General features: G+C 33.2%; 1 long non-coding RNA gene across 1 annotated transcript; it reads left to right on the plus strand.

Annotated features, from left to right (window-relative positions):
• The first annotated feature begins 1,331 nt into the window (after nucleotides 1–1,331).
• LOC120283572 lies at nucleotides 1,332–7,157 on the plus strand. The gene is made up of 6 exons (XR_005543296.1): nucleotides 1,332–1,373; nucleotides 4,830–4,945; nucleotides 5,064–5,124; nucleotides 5,200–5,283; nucleotides 5,373–5,411; nucleotides 6,931–7,157. It is a non-coding gene; the product is annotated as an uncharacterized LOC120283572 (long non-coding RNA).
• Nucleotides 7,158–7,895: the final 738 nt, after the last annotated feature.

Genomic DNA, 7,895 nt, shown 5'->3' on the forward strand with positions numbered 1-7,895 from the left:
TCATACTAATAAAATTTTATAACTATCAGAATAAATTGGGCATTTGCTAACAGTTATGTTTAAAATATATGTAGTTATATTAAAAATATATTTTATTAAAATATATGAAAATAAACATTTATAAATATAAATTTTAATTGTTATTTTACTAATAATATTAATTATTATAAAAGTTATGTTTTAGACAATATATATTATATTTGTTTTAAAAATTGAATGTGTTACATGCACAATTATTTTAATAATTCATTAAAAATTATAAATCTAGTTATTTAACATCAAAATTTACCCTAATCTTTTACTGGTTTAACATATTAAAAAAATGTATAAATAATTCTTCAACGACTCACTGTATATTAACATATTTATATATATATAAAAAAAATTCATCGTTGTCTTTCTCTCAACGGCTCACCCTTAAGTCTCTTTCTCTCATCACTTCCATCCATCACCGGAACCCTTCCATCCATCGTACCATCCATCGCAACGCTTCCATTGATCATACCATACCGTCGGAATCAAGCGCAAACGAAGGTTTTCGGAAAACTCCGTCACTGGCGGACAATCAAAATCTTGGTATAAATCCACATACTCCATTAGCTAGGCCATTTCTATCTGGCGAGAATAGTGGTTTAGGGTAGTGAAGATGGAGATGAGGAGGCCGGTAGTGATGGTTGTTGAGGGATGGAGTGAGGAGGCCAGTAGTGATGGTTGTTGAGGAAGAGAGAGAGAGAGAGAGAGAGAGAGAGAGAGAGAGAGAGAGTGAGTGATGATGAGTGGGAGAGTGAGTGATGAGCGGTAGTGGGAAGACTGAGAGGCTTTCCATCTTCTCAATTCGACGATGTTGTGCTCGATGAGGATAGTGGGGTGTGTCCGGAGCCGATCTGCAGCGCTTATGGGATTGTCAGGTGTTGGTTTTCAGGGAAGCATGCCTACTTGGAGGGGATTCCGATGAGGTGAACGAGTTGGGGAGCACACATGGCGTTGCTGGAGGAGTTTGGGTTTTCGAGGGTGAAGAGGGTGATGGTGGTTTGTAGGGTGGTGGTGGGGAGGGTGGCGCATGGCGCACTGCAGTGGTTTGATTGTGTATTGTATTTTATATATCAATTGCTTTAACTTTTGTTTGCAGATGTCTCAACCACAACTATCATAAGACCTGGCCCAGTTATAAACTTTCTCAAATTGATTGGTCAAAGTAAGTTGAAATTGGGTTAAATGCTACTATTTGTTCTGATCTCAGCATTTTACCTAATGATCATTTTCCTGGATTGACAGGTAAAACGGATACTGAAGAATTTAAGGATAAAAGTTGCTTCTTCAAGCACAAAGTATAGGATTGTTGGTTTGAGTGAACTGCCCTGCAATCATCAATTGTGAGTTGTTTACTAATGGAGTACCAACATTTTTTTTATTGTATAGGTGATTAAAGAAAAATTATCAAGGTTATTTTTCCTAAGGTTATTGATTTCTATCAAGCTATCTAGTGATTTGAAGGATGTGGTAAGGATTATGACCAATTTGTGAATTGACTTTTTGCTAATATGGTAATGATATGTTGATTTTCTTAGATTTATTCTCTTCTTCTTTATTTTCTTAAGATTAAAATATGTTGATACTGATGCTAGAAATGATGAACTTGTTTCATGCTTGATTGCATGTAAATTCAGTTGTTGCAGTGATTTGATGTCCAAAGTCCTGGTTGATCTAACTACTTAGTATATGACTTAACTACTTAGTTGAACCTTTGGTTTACTCAAACCCACTTTATAAGATCTGGCAGATGTATTTAACCCTTTGGTAAACTATGAGCAATTATGGAGATGATTGTGTGATATATCCATAAATGATATTGCTGATAAGATGGCTCCAAACTGAACCTTGTCATATTTTTTTTGTTGAAAAAAGAACCCTGATTTAGTCCCCTCCAATTCAATTCTGTGGTTTGAATCTGCTAGGAGATAATCCATTTGGTTCTTCAAACAATTTTGAGAATTCCAACAGCAAAGGTTTTAGTTGCAGCTCTTTTTTAGTATGATTTCCCTTGGAATAATAAGCACAAATGAACCATAGTTACCTCCTGTTTAGAAATTTGAAAAGCTTTAAATCTGCTAGGTGATAATCCATTTGGCTTCTCTAACAGAAAAGCTGTTTTAATCAACAATAGTCACAAACAACAAAGCTGTTCTGCAGAAGCTATTACAGGAAACTAAGTGAGAAATTCTTTTAGTCAAAATAATGCAAGTCAATAGGGGCTTACCAACATGTTAAAAGTTCTCAATTATAAAAGGAATGATACAATATCAAATTTCTTAATTCATCAAGTTGGTATCTGATGGTTCACTAATAGCTATTTCACAACTTCAATTATTGATGGGAATAAACTCTGTTAGCCAAGGAATTTGGGATATATTAACTGAAAATCACATTTGCGCTTAAAAGAAAAATAAATAATCAAAGCTAAATGAAAATTAGAATGATCAAACATGAGATGAGAACCAATAGTATTAGTTATTGCTTTCAAGAGACAGATTTGTAAAAGCATACTTGTTGCCAAGAACGAATCGACCGCTGGCAAGTGTAATTTTATCTCTAAAACAAAGTTCCTTGTACCTTTGATCTCTTTCCTGATACAATTTGTACATAAGATGACATATTAGAAACTTAACAAGTAATAGAGCTTATCACACAAGGCAGCACAACAAAATATTGCACAAAAATGAAGAGATAACCTGACAGCAACTAGCCGCTACTTGGACATGCTGCTAGAGCAATAGCATCAAATGCAGAAAGCACGAGAAAATAATTTTAAAAAAAAATCTAGCAAACCTTTACAAACTTATCTTACCCCACTGGTCTTAGAGATAAACATCACAAATTAAGTTAAAAAAACATAAAAATAAAAATAAAAAGAAGAAGACAATAACAAAAACAACAACAACATTTAGCATACATAACTAAAGCAAGGAAAAGTTCAATACCCTCTTTGAGAATGCAGTAAAAGGATTTATATCATCCTCATATATCTTCTTGTACTTGGATTCAACATCTGAACTGAAACCACTCTCAATATCTTCTGCATACTGAATACATATATATATATATATATATATATGATGCAAATATTCATATAAGTCCAAATGATCTTGAAATAAGGTAAAAAAATGCACAAACAATAGTCATAGAAAATCAATGAGAAAATGATAAAACTAACCCTTTTTGGTCCTCTAAAAACAATCTTCTCATGATTGTAGTCTTGTACATAACGAATCTTCCCATAAAGCTTTACATTATATGCTTTTGTTTTTTCAAGCTCCAACCCTTCAACTGTCTTACTTCCTAGTATAGTTAGTAACAATTAACAATAACAAATCAGAACCGTGTACAGAGACAAAACAAAGAATGGTTTTCCACAAGTAGTCTTAAAAGTCATACCTCTTCTGCTTTCGCGAACCGATTTTCGAATCGATCATCGTCTGACTGCATATTACCTTAAGCATAGAACTCCGGGTCTTGATCAGGATGATGCCTGTCTCTGCTCTCGAACCCCGATCGTATAAGAAGAAATCAAAAGGAAAGAATAAATTTCGGTATCTTAAACACTTGAATTTATTTGCTCATTGTGCAGTTAGAGAAGGAAATGCACAAGAAGATGTGAACCTTATAATAAGTTGCAAGGGAAATTGGAGAATAGAAAAATGTGTAGAGTCTGGCTTTAAGATTGACAAACATAACTATAATTCACAAAAAATCATAATATTGACACAAAGAACGGATTTAAGATTACAGAGTATAGTCTGGCTTTAAGTGGCTATTTTCAAGGCTATCCTTGAATATTATCTTGGTTTCAAAGATAGGAACATGTGGCAGGCATGCTGATGGATAAGCTCCAAAAGGAAGTAGTAATGAAGAATATTAGTTGGGAGATTTCGTGAATTATGTCAGATTCACTTGATATGCAAAATTTCATCTATCTGCATCAATAGTAAAAGAAGATTAGGGTGACTTTGTGAATTTTGACAGATTCACTTGATACACAAAGCTTTATCTATTTGCATCATTATCAAAAGAAGACTGTTTTAATTAGGAATCTTCACATGCTATTGGTAAAAATCTGAGGGCCCATGATTGAGGTGCGTCGTTGCCACATTATGGAGATGGATAATGATGGCAATACTGAAAGCAAGAAGAATATGCCTTAAGAGAATAATGACACTATACACGTTTATGCATTGTAATAAACACACCTGTCAGTTTGTTTGTTGGACTTTCTGTATAAGCCAGTGTGTCATAGGTTGATATCAAGCCTGATCTTTTTTATGATACTTAAGGGTACCTAATTTCCATTGAATTTTCATTTGTCCTCATCTGAATTATGTTTACATTTTTGCTGCCATTATTATATGCACGCTGATTCATGCTTGTGTATAAGAATAGTAGCAAAGTTCGATTCCATGTATAAAAAAAAAGAGACTCTTTAAACTCATGTTAAACCAAATATTTCGGCTCAAACATTTACTTCCAGACTGTATGCCTGTGTGATTGCTCTATGGGATAGTCCATTAGGATCTTAACCTATTAGCTTTTTGAGGTTTTTTAATGCTTTGGTTCACAAAAGCATTTGCTAGGGAAATCACCTTTTTGTTGGTGGAAAAATTCTTCTTAATATGAAACAAAAACCATTGGATGTTCCGAAACAATTGATTTGGCTGGTTTTTCTATATAAAAAGAAAAATCCTAGTTTGTAGTCTTTCTGTCTCAACATTGTCCTGTCTAATTTACTTGCTCTTACAGTACCGGACCTCTTCCTTTGCTCTCAAAACTTTCTCCAGGTCAAGTTGTCTTTCACTTTTTGGCTGTCTATCGAGACGGAAAGTTTCTTCCTGTGTATGACAGAGGTCCCTCACCCATTGATCCACTAGTACTTGTGAAGGTCCTCTATTCATAGGTCTGTATTAAATACTTCATTTTTGTTATTGGTTTGGTAGCGCACTAATTTATCAAGTAGTTATTGGTCAACTGACAGTAGTTGGTTTTTCGGTGTGTTTTCACTTCTCTGTGTACAGAAAAAAGATAATGACATTCTATCCTTAATAAATATCAGTGATGGTGGAAAGTATATACCTTGTGAGTTTTGAATATTATCAACTCAAAGTTGCCATGACTCTTATGTCACATATGCTAACTTATTCTATGATTCAGGCGGCGAAGTAATTAAATGGGTCAAGTCAACTTTATCCAGTGGATTATCAGAAAGCAAACCGGGGGCAACTTCTGGTTCCTAGGGTAAATGCAGGCTTATAATATTTCAGTTGTACTCTTAAATTTGTTATTGGCTCAAATACTAGACACTTTTCTTTCCTATTCCTTCACAGTTAGAGATCTAAAAGGGAAGCACAAGAGCTTTTTATCAGGTAAATTCCAAGAATTACCAAAGGAATTCTCTTTCTGACAACTCTGTGAAGCTGCAACATTTTTGGCTGCCAGATGTACATAGTATACTCTTAGTTAAATGTTTCAACAGTAATATGTTTATCAGTGTTTCATCAATGCTATGTCTTTGAGCTGATTTTCAAATTGGTTCCCAAATTTCTTTGCTGATTGTTTGATTGCGTTCTGGCTTCTTGTTTTTGACTGTTTTCATTTTCTAGCAAAGATTATTTTGTGACATTATTTTATTTGGAACCTCCTATATCACTTGGTGAAGTATCCAGGGGGATGAATATGTGACCATGATGTGTTTTATTGTATTTGGTGATTTAGTAAATGAATGGTAAACAGCACAACAGGACAAGCTTTTTTTGAGTGTTTTCTCTGATCTTATAATGGTATAAAGCTTTTTGGATTACTTTCCTTGGTAATAGCTTTATAAAAGTTTCATTAGATGTTGTTTCTCTCTTGCTATCTCACTATCATCTTTGAATTCTAACTTGGACTAACATAAACAAATTGCACAGTCATCTTGAAAAAGTATGGATTCCAGTCAGTCATAAAGAATAAACAACAGTTAATGGTTGGTGTACTAATGCCCTTCTATCAATGATACTAGTTTAGCTGTGAATTAGATTTGTATGATGGGATAGCTGGTATTAGACTATTAGCCTTCACCTCAGACCAAAATATGGATGTTAGATTAGTCATGTTAGCAGAATACTGGTGCCATAAGACATAAACTCTGCATTAATGCTAAACAAGTTTTTGGATATTTTAATCATTTATGTATGATTTGACTAAAATAAGTTCCCACATGAACCTAGATCATTCGTGGTACTAGTGAACCACAAAGAGTCATTTATGATACATATATGCAAAAGTGTGCCAAGTACTTAAACACCTGCCTCCAGCCAATCTACAACTAGTTCTACACCCATCCCAACAGCCTCAACATGAGTTGAATAATTTTCCACACATCTGCTTTCTGTGAACAGTGAATGTATTTATTCCGGTTCTAGTTGGGCCAGTTCACTCATCAAATCAGAATGAAGTTGTGTTATAATTATGATGTGCTTAAACATCCAATGGTCAAAGAGCACTTATTGATAAACATCTTGAGTATGGGTTCATGATTTAGCTTCTCTCATTGTCTGGCGGCCCCATATAGAATAAATCTTGTGGTTCTGAATTCAATTATGAAATTCTTCATTTTTTTTGGGGTGGTGTGTGTGTGGTTTTCAGACCATATTCTGAAAATTTGTTGAGCTTCATTTTATATATAAAATCTGTTGAACCTTAACTCATTTTCTTCATTGTTTTGGGTTTTTAAGAAAGTTGGTGATGGTATCCTTTGAAAATATATTCTCAAATGATTCTGAATTAGCTTCTTGCTAACTCTAGAAGTTATCTCAATCACCTAATCTAAATTTTTCTCTAGTATTTCCTTCTCAAAAGATGTCTTCTGCTTTATATTGTAATGATCTTTATCTTTTGTTGCAGGTTTTCTTGAATGCTATTTTGAACTTAGTTGAGGAGGAGGATAAAGATGCAAAAGCTCTGAATAGTACCGATCTTTTGCACAATTTTCTTCATCGTTCTTCTTCGAAGTAAATACTTGCATTCTAAAGTTCGGTAAGAATTCAATTTACAACTTGTCAACATGCAAACAGTACCTACAAGTATGTGACATAAAGCAAATAAATATTTACTCATCTAGAAAAAATTGCTTCAACTAGTTTTACTATTTATAAGATTAAACAAATATGGGACTAATATGCCATTTTAATTAAATAGAAAACACGAGTACTTGTTTATGGGGTCCAGTTGAAAACAGCCTTGTTTTTATGGTGGCGAACCAAACAATACATTAACCTAACTTATTCCTTTTTCTTTACTAAGACATTATAGAATTTAGTTTCCAAAGCGAAAGTCATATAAATCAAGATAATAATCCATATACTATCATCCTGAAAACTTTAGAATATATATAAGTCAAGGTTAATCCTAATCACCTAAAGTAATTAATTGGCTGATCAACATTTTTTTTTATTTTTTTGAAAATTAGCTGATCAATTGAATAGACATAAAGGGTACACTTGCTGACCCTTTTTTTTTTTTCTTTTCCCATATGCATATAATTAAACGTGAATGCGCCATGTTTATCAATTAATGAAAAGAAGATGCAGCACATGGAGTAGAAAATAAATTTTGACAAATATAAACTATTTGGTATGGATAAAAAAATCATTGAAAAAGAAAGGTGTAAGTTTGAATAAAAGAAAAGATTCGATTTCATCAAATTCATCCCTATCACTTGAAGCAAATAAATAGATGATTTTTTATCGATTTTTGTTATCATCATTACTTTATTATAATATTTTTTTTTTTTTGTTTGCTATAAGTAATTGTCAAAGATCTTGTTACTAAAGAGTTCATAAGGTTTAGAATTTATGGTTGAATTTTAT

Source organism: Dioscorea cayenensis, chromosome 19 (genome assembly GCF_009730915.1).
Source record: "Dioscorea cayenensis subsp. rotundata cultivar TDr96_F1 chromosome 19, TDr96_F1_v2_PseudoChromosome.rev07_lg8_w22 25.fasta, whole genome shotgun sequence".
In the NCBI taxonomy this organism is placed as follows: Eukaryota; Viridiplantae; Streptophyta; class Magnoliopsida; order Dioscoreales; family Dioscoreaceae; genus Dioscorea; species Dioscorea cayenensis.